This window comes from Neofelis nebulosa, chromosome 1, assembly GCF_028018385.1.
Source record: "Neofelis nebulosa isolate mNeoNeb1 chromosome 1, mNeoNeb1.pri, whole genome shotgun sequence".
NCBI lineage: Eukaryota > Metazoa > Chordata > Mammalia > Carnivora > Felidae > Neofelis > Neofelis nebulosa.
This window is the reverse complement of record NC_080782.1, coordinates 127,753,477-127,778,193: the sequence shown is the minus strand read 5'-3', so window position 1 is coordinate 127,778,193 and position 24,717 is coordinate 127,753,477. Positions and strand designations below refer to the sequence as shown.

General features: G+C 47.5%; 1 long non-coding RNA gene across 1 annotated transcript in view; it reads left to right on the top strand.

Annotated features, from left to right (window-relative positions):
- LOC131515257 (uncharacterized) overlaps positions 1-23,260 on the top strand; it is a 34,318-nt gene extending 11,058 nt beyond the window's left edge. The window contains exons 3-4 of the long non-coding RNA XR_009263532.1: positions 1,041-1,267; positions 8,084-23,260. This is a non-coding gene — a long non-coding RNA (uncharacterized LOC131515257). The remainder of the gene's footprint in view (positions 1-1,040; positions 1,268-8,083) is intronic.
- Positions 23,261-24,717: the final 1,457 nt, after the last annotated feature.

Genomic DNA, 24,717 nt, shown 5'->3' with positions numbered 1-24,717 from the left:
GTACAAGTTTCTTCCTTAAGACGTTCTATAATTCTTGAATTTGGTGAGATAGTCAAGGAGGACACAACCTCTCCTCTTCTTTCCTTTCCTTTCCTTTCCTTTCCTTTCCTTTCCTTTCCTTTCCTTTCTTCCCTTCCTTCTTTCCTCCTTTCCTTTTCTTTCCTTTTCTCTTTCTTTCTTTCTTTCTTTCTTTCTTTCTTTCTTTCTTTCTTTCTTTCTTCCTTCCTTCCTTCCTTCCTTCCTTCCTTCCTTCCTTCCTTCCTTTCTTTCTTCCTTTCCTTTCCTTTCCTTTCCTTTCCTTTCCTTTCCTTTCCTTTCCTTTCCTTTCCTTTCCTTTCCTTTCCTTTCCTCTCCTTTCTTTCCTTTCCTTCCTTTCCTTCCTTCCTTTCCTGAGAGAGAGCACAAAGTGAGTAGGGGCAGAGAGAGAGAGGTAGAGAGAGAATCTCAAGCAGGCTCCCCATTCTGTCTGCCTGGAGCCCTACTCAGGGCTCAGACTCTCAAACTCTGAGATCATGACCTGAGCCAAAATCAAGAGTTGGACGCTCAACCAGCTGAGCCACTCAGGCACCCCTCTTCCTTTTTATTTCCATCACTTTGCCTGTCTTCTCTGCATTGTCTTCTATTTCCATGCTTGTCCTCCATGTTACTCGTTCATGGTTCTATGGTCTCAGCTCTGCTTCCTGCACCCCTAATGCAGGGTTGGGAGGTAGATTTTTGTCTGGTATTGCATTAAAAACGTCTAAATTGCAAACCTGAGTGCTTTTTCCTCAGATGTTATTTTCGTGTTGTTGCTTCTCCCCCTCCAGCCTTTCTCCACAGTGAGAAGTCTATCTCGATCCATTACTTTCCATAAGAGAGGTCGTGGGGGCTTAGGCTCATTGCTGCCCCCGTCATTGGGGGTGGTGTCTGTCTAAAGTCCTTTCCAGGAGTTGAGTCATAGATTGTGGTGCAACTTCCCGGTCTTGCTCCGAGTGACCATCAGGTAGCATTTAATGAGTATCTGTTAACTGAAATCCTTCTTCTCCTGCCCCGCTGGATAGCTCTCTGATGCAGCGGAGACATGGAGAACGTAGAAAGAACGGTGCCCTGGCGTGCCTGCCTATGGGCTGTGCCATCTGCAGGCTGTGACTGTTGTGTCGTATCTGTGAAGACTCCCGTCCTGGGCTGCTGTGGAGCCTCATTGTTCTCCACCCCCGTTTCCCAGGACATGAAGAGAGGGGTGCCCATGGACGCAGCACTCTGGATGGTGTCCTGCTATTTCGGACAGGTCAGCCCTGTGGTTCTGGTTTTAGGGATCTTGGCTCATGGAATGAGAGGTCCTGACGTGGCACTTTTAATCCAGTTCATTGCCTGGCATTTGTTTGAATATTGATCTTAACTCACTGAATGATGTTTTTACTGTTTCCAATGTTTCCAATCTTAGGTATTTTCATGAGAAGTTGGGAAGGGCTTGTTAGGGAGCTATTAACCAAGCATCATTTAAAAACTCGAGTTCTAAGGAAGCTTCTGATTAAGGAGCTATCAGGGCTCACAAAGAATAAAGCGCTGCAAGCAGCCAACAAAGATTAGAGTCTCATTAAGGGGCTAAGACAGGTACATGTGGAAAATAACCCACAATCCCAGACAGTGTATTTTGATGGGTGCCCTGGGAGTACAGCAGGCTGGGACTCGGGCACCCTGGCTTCTCCTTCCTGCGTCCAGCATGGACTTGCTGTGTGACCTCGGACAAGGCAGAGCTCCCTTCTGGAACTCTCTTCCCTTGTTTACAAATGAGGGAATTGGTCTAGAGAGTTCCAGTATGCCTCCCGCTCCAACATTCTTCATCTTTCTCAGCTGTTGTGATTCAGTGGGAATTCTGTAGAAAGGAGGGATCGGCTGCCCTTGGACTGAGGGATCACCTCTAAAGGCCAAAGAAGCAGAAACTACAGACCCCTCCCTGAGTCCTGCCTCCATGCTGGCAGTGCCTGCATACCTCCAGGGCTGCTCAGCTCCATGTCTCTTGCTTGTCTCTTTGTCTCCTAGATTTCCTTACGCATAATGGCCTGTAAACGATATGAGCATGAAGTTTACAAAGGTCTTGTCTGTTTGAATCATCCCGCCTGTGTGCATTTATGTGTTCAGTGTAGCAGAAAATGGATGTCAGAGCCTTTTCAAAAGGGAAAAGTCCATTCTCCCTTTTATAATTGATTCATAATTTAGCCCTAAGGAGTTGGGTGTTGCTTCCTTCTGACAATAAGCCATGACCCTTTTGTTAGGCCAAGTTAAGGCTCGAGTGAGTAACTTCTGATACATCAGGGTGTGCGGAGACCTCAGGACCTGGCCTGGATCCTCCTCTGCTCCAGGTAGAGTTTCTTCCTGTGTTCAGAATTCCATATTCTCCGTGAGCGTCTGGCAGGCAGAGGTGAGTCACCACCCATGGAGACAGCAGCCTGGCACGCTGCTGTCTGAAGAGGCTGGTCTTAGGTATGACTCCCCCAACCATGCCCTGCCTTGGGTCAGTGAGATAAAGACCTGGGGCCTCAGGGACTGTCCTCCCCGTGGGGACACTGCTGTCTGGCTGTCCTCCTGAGCAGGAGGCCCTGCTTCCCTCCACTGTATCTCATGTGAGAACTCCTCACCCCGCCACCCCCATCCACCACCAGGATAGGAGGGCAGGGAGCTAATTTAGCAGATTATAAGACACCACCAAAACCAGATGCTCAGGCTGACGCAAAATCCTTGTGCGGGGGATAAATAATCTAACTGGCTGTTGATCTGCAACCCAATAGAGAGATCATCGAAAGTGCTCCCTGGTAGTTGTGTTGCAGTTTCCCCTTCTTCCGAGACAAACTGCTCATACTGGTGCCTCTCACATGCACCCATACTTGCAGGAGAGAGGAGAGTGGGGAGAACTGTTGTTATCTTTAGTATCTGTGAAATGTTGCAAGAGGGGGAAACGCACGCATCCCAAAGGATCCTTCTCTGTGGCTGCCCCGGACTTTGCTGCCTGAGGGTCAGCAGAAGATCGTGCCTTCTCTGCTTCCCCAGCTGGGTCACAGCATTTTCCAGACTGTCCCGTATTCGTCAGTGTGGCTGTGTCTCCATCAGTCTGCACGCCATGTCCACTTCTCACCTCAGACGCAGCCTATGCAGAGCGCATGCTCAGTGCTCAGCAGCGACTGCTTACACCGAATAAATAAGTCAGCTCAAGACTTCGTTAAAGAGCAGAGAGAACAGCATTCCCCAGAAGGCACCCACACGGCCTGCGTGTGTTCGGTTTCTGTAGTTGATAAATATTTACTGAGCATCTACTCTATGCCAGGTATTCTTTTAGATACTGAGGATACAGCAGTGAACAGGACGAGGAAGATTCCTACCCGCAAGGAGTTCGAATTTAATGAGGGGACAGATAACAACCAACCAACAAATCAAATGGCAGCAGTTGTTAAAGGAATGAAAATGAATAGAGAGTGATAAGGGTCAGGGAAGACCTGTGTCCTTTAAAGCGAGTTCTGAGGACAAAAGAAGGGAGACAGAGGGAAGAGCCTTCCAGGTGGAAGAGACAGCTAGTGCAAAGGCCCCGAGGCAGAACTAAACGTGGCATGCTAGAGAAACAGGAAGAAGTCATCCAGATGGCTAAAGGGCGCAGAGTGGAAGTGGGGAGTGGGTGGCGTGGGAATAAAGAAGCGGGTGGGCCGAGGCCAGATCACCCTGATTAGTCTACCTGTGCCATGAAGCCACTGAGGTGCTCTGAGCTGGGTGGGGGAGGGTGGCACAAATCTGTTCATGGAGGCATTTTGAGAAGACCTCGTGATCAAACCAGGGTCTCATCCTTCTGTGGGATGACCCTTCCACTGTCATGCTGCTTTTAAGGGAGGGACGTGACTTTCTGCTGCTCTTTCGCTACCACCTCACTTGCTTAGCCCTTCCGGTGCACGTTTGGGCCTGTAGAGGAGAGAGACTGGCTCTCAGGAGGACGGAAGCCACAACTCTGGGCTTGAAAGCACTGAACAACTCCACCCTGGCCAGGGCTCTTTGGTTTTGTGTGTGTGTGTGTGTGTGTTTAGTTTATTTATTTATTTTGAGAGTGAGAGAACCAGGGAGGGGCAGAGAGAAAGGAGAGAGACAGAATCCCAAGCAGGCATGGAGCCTGACGGGGGGCTCAAACCCACAAGCCCACGAAACATGAGATCATGACCTAAGCTGAAACCAAGAGTCAGATGCTTAACCGACGGAGCCCCCCAGGCACCCCTGACCAGGGCTGTTTTAAACTGTAAGTGAGAGAGACACCACACGAACCAGCTAAAGTCAGAAAGGGAGTTTGTCGGCTGCCAAGACTGATAGTGACTGTGCTTGAACTTGAATGGTTCAGTGTCAGCAGGACTGTCTCTGTCAGCTGTCACTCTGTTTCTCTCTTTGCACTGACTTTATTTTCTCTTACTCTAGCAGAGCTTCCTCCCAGATGCCTTCAGTCCTGCAAGGTGGAGTGTCTGTCCTGGACCTCATGCCTCAGGGGACCCCATGCTTTGGAGTAACTTCCTTGAAATTACTGGAGCTGGAGCCATCAGTCCCTTTATAGGTGCTCTGGTCCTCATTTCTTCCATTAGGTCCCTCTTTCACCTACAGAGTCAATCATGGGCTGGGAGGAACTTGAGAACTCACATCCGTGGGGTTATCCTGGGGCCCTGTGGACAGGCCCCAGTTCCAGGATGATGGTCTGATGAGTAGTTCACTCTCCCAGGGTAGCATGGTATTTCTTTCACTGGATCTCACAAGATGGCCATCAGAATGATGCTGACATGCTGATTCGGGATGACTTAAAAAAAAAAAATTAATGTTTATTTATTTTTGAGAGAGAGAGAGAGAGAGAGAGAGAGAGACCCAGTGCAAGTGAGGAAGGGGCAGAGAGAGAGGGAGACACAGAATATGAAGCAGGCTTCAGGCTCCCAGCTGTCAGCACAGAACCGAACACCGGGCTTGAACCAGGAGATCGTGACCTGAGCGGAGGTCAGATGCTTAACCCACTGAGCCACCCAGGCACCCCTGATTTGGGATGACTTTTACTCCCATCTGACACAGGATGAGTTCAGAGTTCTGGGCTACCATGCCTCTTGGGCTCAAGGTGCATGTGAAGGCCTGAGCATCAGTCTCTCTTGTTCATGTCCTGATTGTGGTGCCCTTTTAGTCCGTAACCCCTGAGGATGGCCTGTTGGTGGCAGGAGTCCTTTATCCTGTCCCCTGCTGCTGTACCACCCCACACTACACCACATGTCAGGATCTATACCACATGGCCATGCCTCTCTCCCTCGAGGGTTTTGAGACCATTTCTCCACAACCACAATGTGCTATTATAACTGATATTCTCTCTTGCAACAGATTGATTTTTGTGCCCTCCTGGGTCGGTTGTGACGCATGCCAGATAAGGGACAGGCCTTCTTTGTGCAGATGGAGATGATAATATAGCTCTGACCTCTGCCCTCAACCACCTGCATCTTTTCATTTACCTCCCTTCCATGTATGATTGGCTGGGAAACCTTTATAAAGCCAGGACCAAGTGGCACAGTTCCAAGAAACACAGACCATCTATCTAAATTAATTTCAAAATGGCTCAAGTATTTTTATTCTTTACTCTTTGAAAATTCTGAAGGGAATCTAAGTACATGCTTCACAGCAATTCTGTACATTTTTACCTGACAGTTCACAGCTTCTCCAGCACAGATTTCTTCAAAATTCATACCCTTCCTGGGCACCTGGGTGGCTCAGTCAGTGGGGCATCTGACGCCTGATTTCAGCTCAGGTCATGATCCAAGGGTCGTGGGATTGAGCCCCCTGTTGGGCCCCTCACTGAGTGTCAAGCCTGCTTAAGATTCTCTCTCTCTTTCTCTCTCCCCCCCCACCTTCTGCCCCTCTCCCCTGCCTGTGCTCTCTAAAAAAAAGAAAAAGAAAAAAAATTCTTGCCCTTGCCAAAACACCTAACCCCACAGCCCATGTGGCCTTTCTTCTTCATTTCTACTCTTCCTCTTAGTATTTAATTACCTAGATCTGTGCTGTCCAGAGTATGGTGGCCACTAGCCACATATGGCTGTTAAGCACTTTAAGTGCGGCTGATCTGAAAGGAGATGTGCACTAAGTATAAAAAACACACTGTATTTTGAAGGCTTGATATTAAATTTAAAAAAGAAATTTAAAATAACTGACTGATTTTTTATATTCATTCCAAGTTGAAATGATAATGTTTTAATATATTGGGTTAAATGAAATATGTAATTAAATTAACTTTACCTGTTTCTTCTTGCTTTTTCTAAAATATATATATGTATATAATATATATATACATGTACATATATATGTGTATATAATATATATATATATATATACGTGTACATATATATGTATATATATGGGATATATGTATATATATGTGTATATACATTTTTTTGAGAGAGAGAGAGAGAGAGCAAGCAGGGGGAGGGCAGAGAGAAGGAGACATAGGACCCAAACCGGGCTCTGCGCTGACAACAGCGAGTCCAATGTGGGGCTCAAACTCACAAACCACAAGATCATGACCTGAGCTGAAGTGGGACCCTCAACTGACTGAGCCACCCAGGTGCCCCTCCTTTTGCTTTTTTAGTATGGCTAGTAGAAAATTTTAAGTGGCATATGTTGCTCATGTTATATTTCTTTTGCACAGTGCTGAGTCAGATCAATGAAGACTTCCCAGTTTTCTCCTTTTCCTCCTGCTTCTTCCTCTTTCCTTCCTGGTTCTGTCTTCCTTGACCTGATGTCTTGGTTTGAAAATACAAAAGTCCCAGTAAGTGGTCTGGCAGAAAAGAAGCTCTCCCAGATGGGGGCATCAAAGGGCAAAGGCTCTAGATATGAATACATCAATCATTTATTTTAAATTTTTTTAATGTTTATTTTTTTTGAGAGAGAGACAGCATGAGTGGGGGAGGAGCAGAGAGAGAGACACCCAGAATCCAAAGCAGGCTCCAGGCTCTGAGCTGTCAGCACGGGAGCCTGACACAGGGATTGAGCTCATGAACCTCAAGATCGTGACATGAGCTGAAGTCAGACACTTAACCACCTGAGCCACCCAGGCCCCCGATACATCAATCATTTTTGTCTCATCCCACGTATGTTAAATAGATCACCATCATAAAATTTACTACACAGAAAACAACATCAGATGGAGGAAAAACAGTATTTTTTTTTCCTGAAACACTTACAATGTCCACATCTTAATCTAGAGTTTAAATTATTTCATTCATGATTTAACTCCTCGCAAATGTCTGTTGTGTCCAGGCTCTGCCATGATTCTATACTTCTCAATCGACACATTCATATTAAGACCATTAGCTCTTTTTTATTTAAAATTGGTAGGCAACACTTTCCTATTTTGTGTTTCTTCACTTGGATAAATGTCTAGTTCCCAGTCCATCATCACCAATAACTTAAGAACCATTTTATTCTTCACTCCAGGAGCCTGTCCCTAATCAGGAAAGCCAAGCTGCTGTGACTCACGCCTCGCATAAAATATGTCTGTTTGGGAAAACAGCCAGAACTATTGCTTGACCTTATGATAAGAGATAAAAAGTAGTTGTGAATACAACAGGAAGATTTGTTCTAAACTTTTAAATATTTTTATTTGATGATCTTTTAAATTTTATTTGATGATCTTTTAAATCTTTTGAAATGCAGTGCACAATGACAGCTAACAAGAGACGTATTCCCACGTCTAAGTGTTCACATATGTGAAAAATAATTGGATGTGGGCTGAATAGATGCATTTGAAACAAATCATGGGTGAAGAACAAGAGACAATCTTTTACTTGATGATTATTCTCCCTATGTTAATAAGGGAGTAATTTACCCTGGGTGGTTGCAGCCAAAGATTGAAAAGCTAACCAGTTAATGCTATCAGCCTGTGGTTTTGTTAAGTCAGGAATCGAACTTGGAAAATAGTTTCTTGGAATCTCCAGGGAACAGGGTGGGGCTGGAAAGCCGGAATCCCATGTCTTTGCCCATGAAGAGCACACATATATAATTTTAGGATTTATTAGTTAGTATTTACTAATACTTTGGTTTTGTACATTTAAAATTTCAGACAATTGCTTGTTCATGTTCACGGAGGAAGAGGAAGTCGAGTATTGTGTAATTAAACGGAATCAGGAGAATTTACGCTGATATTTGGTAAGCCATTTCCTCTTCTTACTACAAGTGTCTGATACATGCTTTTCCCGATAAGTAGCAGAACTGCTGTTCTCATCAGAAATTTCGGAGCTGAAATAGAAATCTCTGAGGGGCTGTTTGACTTTGAAGTGGCATTTTCGTAAGGATTTTTTGGAAACAAGGAGCAGTTGCGAATTTAGATCTTCGAGGACTGTGCTATTACCTCTGACGAGATGAATGTTCAGGCGTGTGCAAACAAGTCTCTTGGTGTTTGGCCCAGAAAGCTCGATTGTTTCCCCCTCTGGCCTGCACTTTCTGTGTGAGAGTGGACCCTTGCAGTAGAGCGGGAGTAGGACAGTGATCTGGAGATCTACACACTTACCCAAAAGCCCAGCCAGCTTCTCCTGAGTCAGGATGAGGCCGACTGCACTCCTCAAGAAGTCCCAACGTAGAAGCAGCTTTCAAAGGTCCCTTGACCCCCCCCTCCCCCTCTCTGCGGTGCTTGCCCTCAGCCAAATGCATGGCTGTGTGCTCCTAAAGATCTCAGGACACCTCCCAGCAGCTTTTGCAATCCGTCCCAAGCCTAACACTAGAGCAAATCCTCTAAATGTGTAATATAAATTTGCCCTGGTCTAATCTGGGGACCCCATGGGGTCGCTGCCTTAATACCACATGTCCAGGTGAGGTATGGAGAGACAGACTGATTTCTATCTCTGTTAAATATGCTCCCTCTTAAGTGATGTGACTAAGGAAGGAACACCTTCTCAAATTTCTCTGGAGGCCTATGGTTTGGTGCTAAGAAGATATGGAGGCCGAAATTTGCAGCTCTTTACTAAATCCTGCCATACATCTGCAGCCTTGTCAGTATAAATTCTGATCTCAGAGGAAAAATGAGCTTCAAATGTGACCCACACGGATGCATATCAGAACCCTGTCTAATAGATAGGCTGGCAGAGCCGTAGAAGAAGTGGGTACCAAATCACCAAGTCAAAAAGATGTCTACACCCCAATGTTCATTATGGTATTATTTATAATAAATATGGAATATATAACAGATAGATATGGAAGCAGCCCAGGTGCCACTGATGGATGAGTGGCTAAAGGAAAGGGGAGGTGCACACACACACACACACACACACACACGGGATGGAATACTATTCAGAAAGAAAGAAGGCACTGTTGCTGTTTGTGAGAACATGGATGGCCCTTAAGGACAGTATGCAAAGTGAAGTAAGTCAGGCAGAGAAAGACAAACTACTGTTTGATATCATTTATACGTGGAATCAAAAGAAGAGAGAACAGGCTGGTGGTTGCCAGACTGGGTGGTAGGGGACAGGGGCAGGGGACAAAATGGGTGAAGGGGGTGGAAAGGTACAAACTTCCCATCATAAAGTCCCAAGGGTGTAATGTACAACATGGTGATGATAGTTAATAATACTGAATGGCAAATTTGAAAGTTGCTCAGAGAGTAGATCTTAAAAGTTCTCATCACAAGAAAAAATAATTATATATATGTATGGTGATGGATGTTGACTAGACTTACTAGGGTAATCATTTTTGCGAGATGCATCAAATCATTATGTTGGAGAAATAAAACTAATACAAGGTTATATGTAAATTATCCCTCCATTTAAAAAAAGGTGTGGGTGGGTGCCTGGTAAGGGCAGGAGGTGAAGGTGAAGAAGACCTCCCAACATGAAAGGAGCACCAGCTGGGGCCCTGGGGCCCTGGGGAGGAAGACACAGGTCTGCCCTGCTTGGAGGCACGTGGAGCAGTGATGGTGGGTGGAGCCCTCCTCCCGGCATCCTGTTTCTAGACATTAAATATCTGGTTCACTGCCTGAGCAAATCTCTGAATGCTTTTCATAGCGTGAAGGGAAAACAGAAGAGGAGTCCAAGCCTAAATGCTAATGCAAGTCTCTGCATTAAAGAAACATTTATTATGGGTTTGAACCAAGGCCAGGCTCAGGCTGCCAGAGAGAGCTGGAAGGAGAGATTGGAGAGTGCTTCCTTTGAAGCTGGTGGTCAGATCTCTGCTGGCTGTGGTAGCGAACCTATCTTATCCCACCAAAGAGGAAGGCTATTATTTAGGAGGGAGGGGGCCCACATTTGAAGTTCTGTATTAACATTATTACAAATGATAGAAAACTTTTTTTTTCCAGACAGCTTTTATGTTGCAGAGACCAAAACAACTTGCCTAATGTGGGTTTTGCCCACTCCCCTTAGAGTAGTAATTTTAAAAGAGCTTTAATTTAATGAAACAAACTGCCATGCCAAATAGTCCCCAGTGGGGGTGGAGATGGTCTGCAGTGCTGAAGGGCTGTCAGCCCTGCCTGAAATTTCCAGGCTGTGGAGTTGTCCTGGGCCTGCCCGCCGCCTAGGGGTGCAGCTCTTCACTAGTAGCTCTGAGTGCCGAGCCAAGAGCCAGGATGAAAAAGGATGAGCTGACCTTACTGTGCCCTCATGGCAGCTCTGAGCCTGAGGGGGCCAGGTGGGACGGGGAGAGAGGGCATCCAATGTGAATCCAAAGCAGAAAGTATGAAGGGCCATGTGAAAGTCTGATAGAACATTTCAGGGAGATCACCACCAGGCAGGGGGCATCAGGTGGAGAAGGGATATTTAGGATACACTTCAAAAGATGGTCAGGATTTGGACAAGAAACAGAGTAGAAGACAGATGAAAAGAGGGCACATGGGGAAGTTGGAGGCATGCCTGGGGAAGGAGGAGAGTTTGGAGAAGAGTCTGAGAAAGGTAATCAGGGCCAGGTTGTGGAGGGTCTGGTGTGGGAGGGAAAGGGCTGGGGGTCGCCGCAGTGGCCCAGGGGAGAGGAAACGAGTCTGGCAGTGCTGTTGCAGGCGTGTCTGTGACAGTGACTGTCAGCGGGCCCGGGAGCTTAAAAACTGAGGCTGGGAGCACAGAACCTGAGTTTGGGCTTAAATGGTCTGAGGTGAGGCCACGGGCATTAGGATTTGTGAAAAGCTGCCCATAGTCACTGATTCTAAGATGCTGTCAAGGTGAAGAACGAATCGTTTGCATTCTGATTCAGTGGGGTGGGACTTGTTTTCAAAGCTTGCGGTGATGCCAGTGATCCTGGTCCACGGGCCACTCTTGGAGTAGCAAGAGGGTCCTTAGGACTCGGCCACTCAGAGCACCTGCCTGCAGTTGAATCTTGCTGGGGAGGAAAAACAGAAAACATTTGACCTCTTCCATCTGGTATGCCCTGGGATGCTGGCGCTTGCTGAGGGAGGGCAGCCTCTTTCACTAGCGGTCGCTGTCCTTCAGGGACAAATGGGAACTCTAAACTGAAGCACACATACTCCTAGGGCTAGAGGAAGACGTTTCAGGGGTTGAGCGAGCATGGGCAGCTTTTGCTGGATCTGTTTCCTCAGCTTCCACAGCTAGGCTGTCCCACAGAAGATCCGCCGGAGGGCACCCTCCTCCATGCTGACCCGCCTACTCCTCCTCGCCTTCCCTCCCAGTCTCTTCCCTCACCCTTGGCAGAGGGAAGATTTCCCTCTCATAGGCCTTACCACGGATGGGGCACTATGGCCGGATGCAAAAGTCCCCACGATTCGAACCAGAGGGCAACGAGAAAATGCAGGCTCTCGCGATCAAAGCAAGAAATAGTTGACGGTGTTGCCCTTGGCTTCGTGAGCACAGAACCTTCTATATCGCTGCTAGAATCATATCTTGTAAGGGATTCTCAGGAGGGCCCGCAGCAATATGTTTATTTGAATTTAAAAGGTGAAATCATTCTTTTCTGACGAGAAGTAAGTCAACTTTACTTAATGTTGACAATGAGGACTGACTTTGCAATTAGATCATACATTTATTTAGCCGTATGGACCAATCCTTATTCCAAACACTTTACACAAATGCAGTGATTTAATCCTCTCAAAGGCCTTATAATTAAGTACTACTATTATTCCCAGTTGATACAGAATATTGATGTACAAGAGGTTAAGTAACTTGTCCACAGTCACATGGCTGGTAAGGGTTGACATTTTCTATAAATTTCACGAACTCAATCTATAGTTCCAACATTTTGACAAAAATACAATGTGATGTCCATGTTCAAAGTACAGTACTCGGGCATCTTTGGCAGTTATTTAAACATATGGTAAAGATCTTTAACTATCGCCTTTAAAATTTGGCTCACTGACTATGCAGTCTTGGCCCAGTCCCACTTTTCTGAGGGTCAGCCCCTCATCTGCAAAAAATGGAACAAGCATCTCTGCTCATCAGGGTTGCTGAAAGAGCAAATGTGAGAGCCCAAGAAGTAGCCTGGCCCGTAGCCAGTTCTGGATGAATGGCAGATATTATTAACATGGTTGGCATCTGGAAAGCTATCTTGGCATGTGGTAGGAGCTCCCTGAATGTAAGCACCCTTCCACCTGATTAATGATCCCCAGATTTCATTCCCATGGCATAAAATGCCCTGTGAGGGGTGGTAGTGTGAGGCAGCTATGCATCCTCTTGTCTTCCTTGTCCAAATTTCCTCAAAGAAGACATCACAGTGCACTTCCTCCAGCATGCCCCCTCTGAGTGATAAAGCCTCACAATGACCTCTCTTTTCGTTGATCATTTGACTGGCTCACACTAGGTCTTCGTGAGCAGATCAATGAATCAGTGAATGAATGAATGCTGGGAATCGGGGAGAGGGAATGAGGCAGGCACTTCCTTGCCTTCACCAAACTTGGGGTCTAGATGTCACCAGACAATTGCAACACTGACAGATGCCAAAATAGTAGAAAAAGAGGGGCCAGCGCAAGCCCACGTAAGGGGCATCAAGGAAGGGAAGGCTTCCTGGAAGGAAGTGTTGTCTAAACTAAAATCAAATGGACAAGTAGAAGTCAGACAGCAGGAGCGGTGTGTTCATAGGCCTAGAGGTAAGAAAAGATCCACTGAGCTTTGAGAATAGGACTTAGTAAACTTGACCATGGATGAAGATTTCCTAGTCTTAAACTTGATTTCTTGCCTTCTATTGCCCCTCCCAGATGGTCAAAACACAAGGAGTTTTCTACATCTTTTGTATTCACCCTATATTTGCTCATTTCTAACCTCCTGGAGCACTGCATAGAACCCATTCTAGCCAGGAAATGGGTTAAGAGCACCCCATCTGCTGGTCCCTAGGACACACATCCCCAGGAAGCCATGCTCTGAAATATCTGTTCACACATCAAAATCGGGATTATGTGGGAGCACTTCACCTGCAAGGGGCAGACAGACCCCGTGGCCTCAGAGCTGGGGCTTTGGGTCTATAGGGTGGATGAAATGTGTGGCTTGTCCCAGTCTGCCTTTCGATCCCAAGATCAGAGAAGAGCACAGAGTCAGCAGCAGGGCAGGGAGAGCAGGATTGTCTGTTCATACTCTCCCTGTGACTGAAGGTCAAATCCTGTCACCAGCAGACAGACTAGCCTTTGTTGCTTCCCCGGAGTAGCCCTGGACACTCTCTCTCCTCCATACTTTCTGGGGCTTTCTGTTCCAGTCTGCAAAATTAACTCCTGCAAATGAAACAAGAAACAAGATCTGGACACTGCAAATCCACCAACCGAGATCAGATATGTCTTTTGAGGCATGAAAGCAAAGATTTTCTGTGATTTTTCAGAGCCTTCCCAGTTGCAAGATTTTCCTGGAAATCCACAAGTAAGTGCTACTTGTGTACTAGAAACAATGAAATTCATTCTTACGGTTGGCTCCAGAGTGGTCAGTGATATCACCACACAGGCAAACACACTCCCTATCCGTCTGCTAGCGAAGGCTACATTTATATCAAACTAATTTATGTGTTTCCAGTTTAAAAAATTCAGTTTATTTTCCCTGTGGTTGTGATGAGCAGGTTGGCTGACAAAGAAAAATCAGTAGAAGGAGACTTTCCCAAAGATCAGAAAAAGAGTAAAGCAGAATGTGACAACACTTGGCTCTGTTGGCCTGACCGGTACATTGACCAAAGTCTGAGGTCTAGGGTGAAGTTCCCTGCACATGGAGACTTGGCCACTTGAACCATACTAGAGCCTGCCATTTTCTCTCTTTCTTTCTTTTTTTAGATATAATTAAGTGTCAAGTTAGCTAACATACGGAGTGTACAGTGTGTTCTGGGCTTTGGGACTAGATTCCCCGTGATTTTTCACTTACGTGCAACACCCACTGCTCATCCCAACAAGTGGCCTCCTCGATGCCCATCACCCATTTTCCCTCCACCCCCCCCCCCATCAACCCTCAGTTTGTCCTCTGTACTTAAGAGTCTCCCATGGTTTGACTCCCTCTCAGTTTGTAACTATTTTTTTTCTTCCCTTCCCCCATGGTCTTCTGTTAAGTTTCTCAAATTCCACATAGGAGTAAGAACATAAGATATCTGTCTTTCTCTGAATGACTTATTTCACTTAGCATATTACATTGTTGCAAATGGCAAGATTCCATTATTTTTCATTTCTGAGTAGTATTCCATTTTATACACACACACACACACACACACACACACATACATATATACACCACATCTTTATACATTCATCAGTCACTGGATATTTGGGCTCTTTCCATAATTTGGCTAGTGTTAATAGTGCTGCTGTAAACATTGGTATACACGTGCCCCTATGAATCACCACTCCCGTATCCTTTGGATATAAATGCCTAGTAGTGAGCCTGACGTTTTCTAAGAGCACTTCTTTTTGCTCCTAAAAGTAATCCCAACTTTCCTTTACAAGACCTTTAACGTGTGTGTTTTCCAGGATGTCTTTCCTGACCGATCTCACCTGGCCCTGGTCACTCCTTTGGGTTTTCTTTCATGGCTGTGTGCCCCACCTTGGGTTGTAAGCCCTGTGAAGTCAGGAACAAACCATTTCTTGACTGTCCTCTCTGCAGCTCTAGAGGAAGCATTTTGTCAATGGGAGGGATGGGGTCCGAGGCTACCGACTCCACAGGTACCATTTCCTTACTGGCGGGATGTTTGAGCCCAAATCCAGCCCCTATCTTCCTCCATCGCTTTGGACTCCTCTTGCAAATAGGCCGTTTTGCACAACTGCCTTTTCTAGGAGACACCTTGCACTGCGATGCTTTTGTTTGGCTGCAGTTAACTCCAAGGCCTGTGCCAGCCACACACTCAACAAGGGCCATGCTTCCAGCCAAGTGAGTCCTCTGAAATGAAAACACAAACAGGCCATCCTGCCGGGACCAGTAGCCGCCTGCTGCTAGCTGGGGAGGAAGGACTTTCATTAGTTATTGTCACTGAGCTGGCACTGTGCCAATCCCCACATCTGGAAACAGTTATGAAGAAAGAAGAGGCATGAAAGCCTGGGCCTCATGACCCTGCAGTGTTCCTTTCTGCTGCTTTATTTATTAATTTGCTTGGTTTGGAGTGATCAACTCAGGTCCCCAGTGTAAGTTACAGGAACCGAAGTTAAAAAGGGGCCACGACAGTCACAATATGCTCCGAAAACAGGCCAAGATCTTATTTATGGGGTCTTGGATGAACTTTACATCTAAATAAACATGTTTTGAAGTTGCATAGTGTGTTGGACTTTAATCACCAAGCCAAGCCTTTCTAAGCTCTGCCTCGAGCTTCATGCTCCTCCCCAACTTGGCAGGACTCTGCCACATAGGTCTCCAGGGCACGCTAGGATTTGTGCCCATTGGATTTGGACATGCAGATAGAGCCTGCTGTTTGCGCACGCATGCACACACGTGCACACACACACACACACGCACACGCACACACAGGGACACACTTGTTACCTCCCCCGCCTGCCTCCTTTAAACTGTAAGTAACTGAAATGTTTCAGTGGAGGCTGACCTGTGTCTGCACGCACCAGTGCCATGTGCCGTTAGCTGCTGACAGTGCCCTGAAGATGAAATAGTCCACAAGGCCTAGGGGCCTGTTCCAGAGTGCTTATTGGTTCTAAAGTTTGGAAAGTGCTATATGGAAGATGGGCTTTTTGAAAAGGACCCAAATTCAAACGTTAGGATATTTAGATTTCTATACAATGGAAGGGTGGAGAAGGATGGTCTTAAATCGAATGATCAAGAAGGCATTTTCCTTGGCCATTGAGAATGGATGCACAGAAAAGCAACTCTTCCAGGCTCTTGTAGGTCTCAGAAACTGTAAGGTGCTAACGAGAACCAGAAACCCAGACTAGCAGTATGTCTGTCTCTGGTACTAACTCTGTCTCTGGTTTGGGGTTTGATGAGTTGCAGTCTACCTTGCTGACTTGGCTTCCCTCCCAACCAGATGATGAATCACCTCTTCTGGGAAGAATCCCAAACCCCCTCCACTCCTCTCACCCTCGACCGACTAGCCAGCCACCATCCCCCCCTCGCCCCGTGTGGTTGGGTACTTTCCTTTCGAGCTCCTTTCTATGGAGCCATGTATTAAGCACTTATTTCATTGTATATACGCCTGGCTCCCCCACCAGACTGAGTGCCTCATGGACGGGGAATGACTGAGTCATTTCTGCAACTGCCACAGGCAGCCCGTCGCTGAGCTCGTAGCATGATTTCTGTGAGTGTTTGTACAATCAGTCCAGAACCACTTTGTGGAGCGAGACGGTTGACCCATGCATCGGCAGTAGCTTTTTTTTTTTAATGACATAGAAAAATAGGACTTACTCAAATTACAGTTCAACTGTGACTTCAGAAACGTGCTAATTAATCCGGACACATCTTTTCTACAGACTCTGGGGGTCATTTTAATTCTTTTGTTGTCCTGGGATTTTGTTGTATTAAATGTTAATCTAAGTGACTGTGCCGTTAATTTGAAGAATTCTCAAGGACAGATAATTGATGTTTGATCAGTAATTTAAAGAGGAATAAAAGGAAAGTTTGGGTTTTTGTTTAAATGAGACTTGCCGAAGTGTTGTCGTATGTGGGGTTGTGCCAGGCACCCCAAAGAATTATCTTTCACTTCTTATGTTACACACTTTTACGGTGCTTTAAGAGAAATGAGGGCTCAGAATACATAGTCCATCCGCAGTGTGAAATGTATTAGGAAATAAAATGATCTGTCTTGCCAGCCAAAGAGTCAGATGGAGGTCATTGCTGTAGTACGGGAGGCTGCAAAGAGGGGTCTAGATAATTAAAGAGGAATGATGAGGCCTTGCCAGCGCTTGCTGCAGTATGTTTAAGAGTCCACATGTGCTGAGACCATAAGTTAGCTCTGGGAGCCTAGAGGCTACCTGATGGTAAATTGGGTGCAGGTGGGAATGTTCCCTTTGGGAGGTCCCAGGCCATGGGGAGCCCAGTGTCAGTGCTGCAAACTCCCTCAGGTGTCTGCTTAAGCCCTGGGGAAAAGACAGGGATGTGCTTCCCCCAAATTCAAGAAAGCAATTCTCGTCTTGCCTATGCCAGCTGAGTAGCATTTTTATTTGTTCAATGCAAATTCTGGAGACTTCATCAGAGGACCCTGCTAGTGGCTAATCTGGAGGAGCAGCGAGTCACTGCTATGGGAGCAGGTGGATAATCCCTTCCCCTGTATCTGGGAGGCACGGGCTCATCTAGATTCACCAAGCAGTAAATACAGATGGTTCTTTCTGTAGGCTGGGAGTGGCGTAACGGTAAGGTTGTTGAGGGGTGCTAAATAATTCTAGGTGAGTCACTCAAAGGAACACAGACAGATTTCATGGTGAAGATAAACGATGGTTCCACAGCTCAGTCCTCTGCCTCTCTGGGGTGGGAGGGAATGGCTCTGTGTCACCACTTTCCTCACCGAAGCTGCCTCATTTACCAGAAAGTCTGCTGGGGACTTGCGGGGTTTGCTCAGTGAACATCTGTGCAAGCGAGAGAAAGTTCTAGAGCTTTCGAAAAGTGTGCAACTACACTGCCCGCCGAGGGGCATTCAACAGTGGTGTAGGCAGTGCGGCTGCTAGGACCTGGTGGGCCATCTCTGTTCAAATGCTGATTCTTCCGCTTACAGCTTCATCACTTCTCTGGCAAGCTCCTTCGCCTCTCCCAGCCTTGCCTTTCTAATATCTGTAAAACAGAAAAATGATTCCCAACCCATAGGATTATGTTAAGGATGAAATGACTTAATGCATAGAAAGTACTTAAGACAGCACCTGCCGTTGGTAAGCTAGGAGTGGTGTGCAAACGGGTAAATAGTCCGTGTGCGCGCATGCGTACACGTATAGCCCGTGCGCATGTGTGCACGTATGTGCCTTTCTCGGCTTCCCCATGGCTCTGAAGCTCGCTACCTTTCTAGAAACAGCCTCATCTGGGGGATCCCCGGGCTAACCCCTGCTTTTGCTGTCTTGGGAAGCAGCAGTCCAAGCCCCTTTCCGTGGCTCCTCTCATCACAGCATTTAGGCCCTCAAGTCTTGGTGAAAGGTCAGGAGCCCCATGGGTGGAAGGCTAAGGAGGAAATGCTGGGGAAGGCTGGGAGCGGGGAGGGAGCCGACTCGGAGAGGTGGCTGGTGCTGACAGGTGGGCTCTGGGCCCAGAGCCTGACTGCTGCGTGAGGGGCGGGGCGGGTCCAGAGAAGTCAGGGTGTGTATCACAGAACGCTGAAATGTGGAGTAATTTTGCCTCCATTTCAGGGTAAAGGTGCTGATCTAGAGAACGGGCATGTTCCAAAGTGTGCCAACCAGCAGGCAAGATGTGTCTGTTATCTCTCAAGCTGTCTGCCCTGCACAAATCACCTTCTGTACCATGGATTCAAATGTCCTGAGGCCTTTTGGGGGAGGCAGGGTGGGGGCAGGATCAGAGCATTTCTTAGGCACTTTCAACATGGCTCTCAGGGTGGCTGCTGTGGAGCCACATCTCTCGATGGCTGCAACCTCTTCCCCCTTCTTCTGATGGTCACACAGCTTGCGGCTGAGGAAGTGGAGGCTTTCTCTGCATTTTAGCACGGCGGGGGGGGGGGGGGTGCAGTCAAAATCAGGATGTGACGTTGGGAGGGAAGGTGGGGAGGGGAGCCAGGACAAACATTTTTTTAAGCCCCTTGGTTTCTGCCCGACTCTGAGGGCCACTTAAATCAGAATCCTAGCTGCGTGGAGGAACCACCAGCTAAAGTGGTGTCTGTCTCCGCTTACTCCAGACCCATCTGTTGCAATGGGTGGGGGTTGCACAGAAGGGATTTAGGCTGGACCTTCCAAAACACAGACAGCAGTCAATTACTGAGGCTGTAGCTGTTAACTGGGCTCCATGCGGAGCTATTCTGAAGTTCTAAAAGAAGAGCATGTGTAAGCACTTGGGCTAAGTGTCACGGCAGACCTAAGGGCTAACATGGGAAAGGAGAGCCTCCCTCAAGTGGGAAGGCCAAGGAACGAAGACGAGATGATAACACAGCAGCCCAGAAGGGTTACGGAATCTGCCTGAGGGCACACAGCTTCTCAGGAGCAAAGCTGTTCTTACATGAGTGGAGACCAGGAGGAGCCCAGTGCTCTGCATAGCGGAAGCAGAAGTGGGGCTGTGTGCGGTGTGGGCTGTGTGCTGTGTGCCTTGCCCCGCAGGAGCCAAGGCTGATGTCAGGATACGTGGGAGAGCAGGCTAGATCCATCAAAAGGAGGCATTCTATAGGAGCCTTAGCGGCCAGGCACAGCATAAGAACGGCAATGAGTGGAAAGTAACTTTGGGTGTAGGGATTATGGATGGGATCAGTTTTATTCTATGATCTAGCCTTTTCGGTGTTTTCCAAGCTCTGTATAATCTGCATGCGTTCTTTTTTTAACCAGAAAAAAAAAAATGTCCATTAAAATGAAAGAAAACAGACAGGGAAGTCTGGATTTTCTCTCATAAACAATAGAAGCCATTGGGCGTGTCCTAGGAGATCAGTGTTTCCAGAGAAGCGGTATTTGGGGAAGATAACGCAGGCAGTGTTGGGAAAGGTGGATGGCGGCAGTGAGGGTAGGGTGTCAAGGAGACTGGCTGGGGACTGCTGCTGGTGAGAAGTGAGGTAGTGGGGTATTTGAGTGCTACCTGGGGGAGCAGAAACATCTGGAGAGGTGTGGAAAGAATGCTTGGAGGGTCTTGGTGACTGTTTGCACGTGGGGGGCAAGAAGAGGGAAGAGGCAAAATTTGCTGTGGGGTTTCCAACCCTGGGCGGTGCCCTTGGCAGGAATATAGAAGCCAAGAGGAGTGGGACGAAGGAGAGGAGTGGGACAAAGCAGCCATTGGGGCTTGCTGGAGTTTGGAATGCATTGCCTTTGGGTGATGTCTATTTTTTTGAGGCCTTTGCCCTCCAAGCAGGAAAACTTGAGGGGAGTAGAGAAAGGCATGGGTAAACTTTGTGTCTTAAGTTCCCTACTGTGGCTATCACTCCTCGAAAGTATTTGAGGTCAGGCAACCTCAAAAGTGCCTGTGGATTCTTCTAGGAGATTTTATCTGAGCCAAATCAATGCAACTCTCGTGTGAAAAATCCATTTCCCTGGAAAATGAAGTTGGGTTCTAACCAACAAGTAGTAGCGTTTGGCAAGCCCTGATTAAGAAAGCCAGTGTTTGGAGAAGTTGTGACAACAGCCAGTCATTTAGGAAAGTAAACACTGGGGGCCTCATGCCATTTTAGGGCTGTGACAGTTGGTTCTGTCCCCTTCAGATGTAGAGACTGACGCTGCAGGTTTAAGCGCTTGCTGGTACCAGCCTGTGGACCACCCAGGCCCCCTTTGCAGGCTTTGAAAAGCAAGAAGAATTGAAGGTGACCCCGACCGGACACAGTTTCCTTTCCCTGTTCATTGTGGAGAAGACACTGAATATCTAACAACTGGACTTAGCAAAACAAAAGACAAACCACCTGCCAGTCACCACGGTATCTTGACCGACATTCAGAAAGTCAGCTGGGCCTCAGTGCAGCAGCTGACCACTTTCCAACGTGGTCATGTCGCTGGTAAAAATTCTCGGGTGTCTTTCTCTTTGTCGATGTCTGTATTTCTTGAAAAGCTTTACATGAATTGAATCGTAGTTTAAACTCATCTGAGCTTTACCCGTTTAACCTAAAACGCCACTGGGCTATGTTTCTCAGACTTTGACATGCACACAAATGACCTGGTGATCTGTTAAAATACAGTATCTGACAGAGGGTGGGGTGTCTAAGATTCTGCATGTGTTCCACACGTTCTCAGGGGCAAGGTTATGGTACGCCCTTGACAACCCAAATCCAAATTCCCCAAATGGCACTGCAGTAACCCCTCAAGTTTAGTAGACAGGGCTGTTTCTTGCATTTGTCAGGGGGATAGAGAATTGCTGTGTGTATAGTACTGTTCTAAATGCTGTGTGTTGTACAAAGAATGGAAGCTTTCCCCCAGATGTGACTCATGTGTTCCTTTAAGTTGGATATCTCATGCCAAAGCTCATCCTTCTTTCTCCCCAGCAAGTCTTAGGGTGCTGAAGAGCTAATTCGCTACATGGCGGCAGCTTTTTTAGGCCGAGTGCCCTCTGGAAATTATTTTGGCCATGTCATCTGTCCCCACTGATGCACAGACATCACCAGGAGCTCTGGGGAGGATGGCCAGAGGGAGGTATGAAGTGGACCAAGCTGCGAACACCAGTTCTCCCACCCACAGACCCCCAAACCAGTTTGTCTCGGTTTCCTTTGTGGGGAACTTGCTGGAACCACTAATTCGTCGTGATGTTTAAAGCGCGTCGTCAAGCACAACAGGGTTATTTTAAAAAACTGAACTGTTTTTGGTGATCTTACATGAGCCACAGAATGTGAAAGTAGTCATTTTTATAAAGTGCCTGAAAAAGCCTAGTAATTATTGTTCCAAACAAGCCGGTCTTTCTCTGCAGTTTGTCTGACATGGAAAGAAAAAGAAAACCCCTTCCAAGTGAGCGGTCTTTCAGTGAGCTGTGCTCGCCCTAGCTGGATCCAGGTCAGCGGGGTTGGGGGACCCCTGCTTTTCTCTCCAGCTGCATCTTGTCCTGTGGTCCAAAAACACCCCTCCAAGCAGCTGTCTCTGGTGGGAGAGCATGTTTACAATCACGGCGCTCTGTGTTTTACAGTTTCCGAGAGGGGCAGTGGTGGGCAAGAACGGGATTTATTTTTTACTTACATCCAAACAGTCAATGAAATATTACTGTAATCTCTTACTGAGCTCATGGAAAAACTCAAGTCATCGAATGTTAGTTTTACAGATGAGGGAAGTTTTACAGCAACATTACCTGACTGGCTCCAAAGCCCGTAAATCTTGCTACAGGGAGAGTTAGGCTGGGAAAGCAGGGCTCCCGGGCTCTTACACACAAGATGCATCTTCCCTAAAACTGCGATGCAGCTAATGCTCCAGCCCCGGGGGAAATTTCAAGCCTGGGCTTGGATCTCTTTGAGTGCTTCCTAATGTCCTGTGCCAAGCAGTCATGTTGAAACAGAGAAACGTTCTGCTTGAAATTAATTAAAAGATCATTTTCACATGATCGCTTCTAGAGTTGCTAATCAGTGACCTCTATTATATAAAACAGTTACTGGGGAGAAGTAAGCAACTCATATGCATCAACCACTTGACTTGAGTTATATTATAATCTACCCTAAATCCTGTGGGGTAGTTTTGATGATCATCTCTATGAGATAAGTAGCAGTTGAAGCTCAGAGGAATTGACCAGCTTGCCCAAGGCCACACAGCTTATAAGGAGCTGGGATTTGAACTCAGGCCATCTGCCTCCAGAGCCTGTACTCAACAGCTTTGTTATACTGGTGTCATTACTCAGGCAAGGCTGGCTGTCTACATGGTGGATCCTGGCGTGGGGACAAACGTGAACCAGCTGCAAACCTGAACCATTAAGTGAAATTGCCAAGGGCTGCTTCCTCCCTTTCCTTCCCAGAAACTTCCTGTTGTTTCTTACCTTACCCTTCTGGTCAAAGCCACCCCAAATTTATAAAGGAGTTATTTTACAGCAGCTCACACTCAGATGCCAAACCATGGAGGCTGCTGTGTGCTCAGACCTCAGCCCAGCCAATGCAGCCTTCCCAGCTGGTGACCTGAGAGGCCATCCATCTTGACTCAGTGAGTGGGGCCATTGCCAAAGATACCTCTCTCTTTGCTTGACCACTGGCTGAGCAGAAAGTCAGCAGATAGGATTTTTTGATGGGAAAATCACCAAAATAGTTCTTCCTATGCTAATCTCTGGATTTTCTCCCACAGGGTCCAGAAAGAAAAAAAGAAGAAGAAAGAAAAAAGAAATGATAATAAGCACCACGATGAGGAAAGAATTCATAGATAAAGTGGAGCTAAATCGTAGGGGCCCAAACCCAGAACCTAGGGCAGCAGGAGAGACATTTTCCTCTCTCAGAAATTTGTTTTCAGGAAAGTGCATTTATTCCAGACTGAAGTGTGTATTTGATAGTGCTCCCCAGTGAGCAGAATGAGCCTCATCTGGACAGAGATAGGCAAAGGGAATATTTTCCCCAAAGTGGCAGAGGTCCCCAGCGCTGAGCCTGGCCCCCACAGCTAGCCAGCAGAGTGAATGTCCCAACCCTCCCTTCTGGGGAGATGGGGAGGGGAGGAGACAAGGAGGGCATCAGGGAAGGTCAATGTCAGGACCACTCCAGATCACCTCCTGGTCTTCAGGGCAGAAGACACAAGTGGGGTTTCCCGGAAACTATAGCCTTCTGGTCTTTGGCTTCCTGAGTGCCAGCCAGAGGCTAGAAGCCACTTAGTGATAGGATCCAGCTGGAACTCTGTGCCCCAGCTGACAGTGGTGATAGCTCTGTGAAATCCTCCTCTCCATTGGCCTCCCTTCAGGGTTTCTTCTCTGCCTGCCTCTCCGCCTCTCAGATGGATCCTTCCGCAAGCTCGGACCTGCTTCCTCACCTCCCTTCCCCTTGCTCTTCCTCCTTGTCTTTTCCAACGCAGGAGCTGCAGAGAGCTCACCTAGTCCACGGTTTGGCCACCACCTGCTGGTGTGCTGACTCAAATCTGCATCTCTAGGCCTCAGGATTCCCCTGGCCTCCGGCCCTGTGAGGGCAGGTCTGTCCTGGGCCTCTCCATCTGGAAATGCAGGGGGCCCAGAAGGCATGATGTGGACACACCCGGACTCGTGGTTCACTCCCCACTGGCACCTCAGTGTGCCCTTCCCGGGGTGCTGGTCATGTATCCAGTCATCTGAGCCTCAAGCCTTGGTTAACTCTGACTACCCACCTCCCTCCCTTACCCTCCAGTGCCCACGGGGTTTCCAAGTCTAGTCAAGGCCACCCTGAAATCTCCCTGCAACCTGTCCTCCCCTCTCGACTCCCTCTGTTCCTCCAAGTTAGGCCCCCAGTAGCTCTTCCTGCCCCTTCCCCTGGCCCTCAACTGCTCTGCTCCCCTCCTCTCCTTGCACCCCACACTCTGATGACCCCTTCTCTTTCTTCTTCCTTTCCATCAGCATTCTAACATGTACAAGTCTCTCTTGATTTTGTCTTCACCTGACCTCCGTCCTGACTCTCCCCTTCCCTTCCCAGACAGGATTCTTGAGAAGAATCTTCTCTTCTCCATACTCGTGTCACCACTCCAACCATCGCAGTCTGGCTTCAGCCATCCTGCTGCCCACAACCAGGTCCCCAGGGGCTGTCTGTAACGGGGCAGGCTGAGTCATGTATACAGTAGTGCTGCTAACAGCCCCTCCTTGCGGGGCCCCCTCCCCAGTGTAGCTCCACACTCCCCATCTCCTGTCC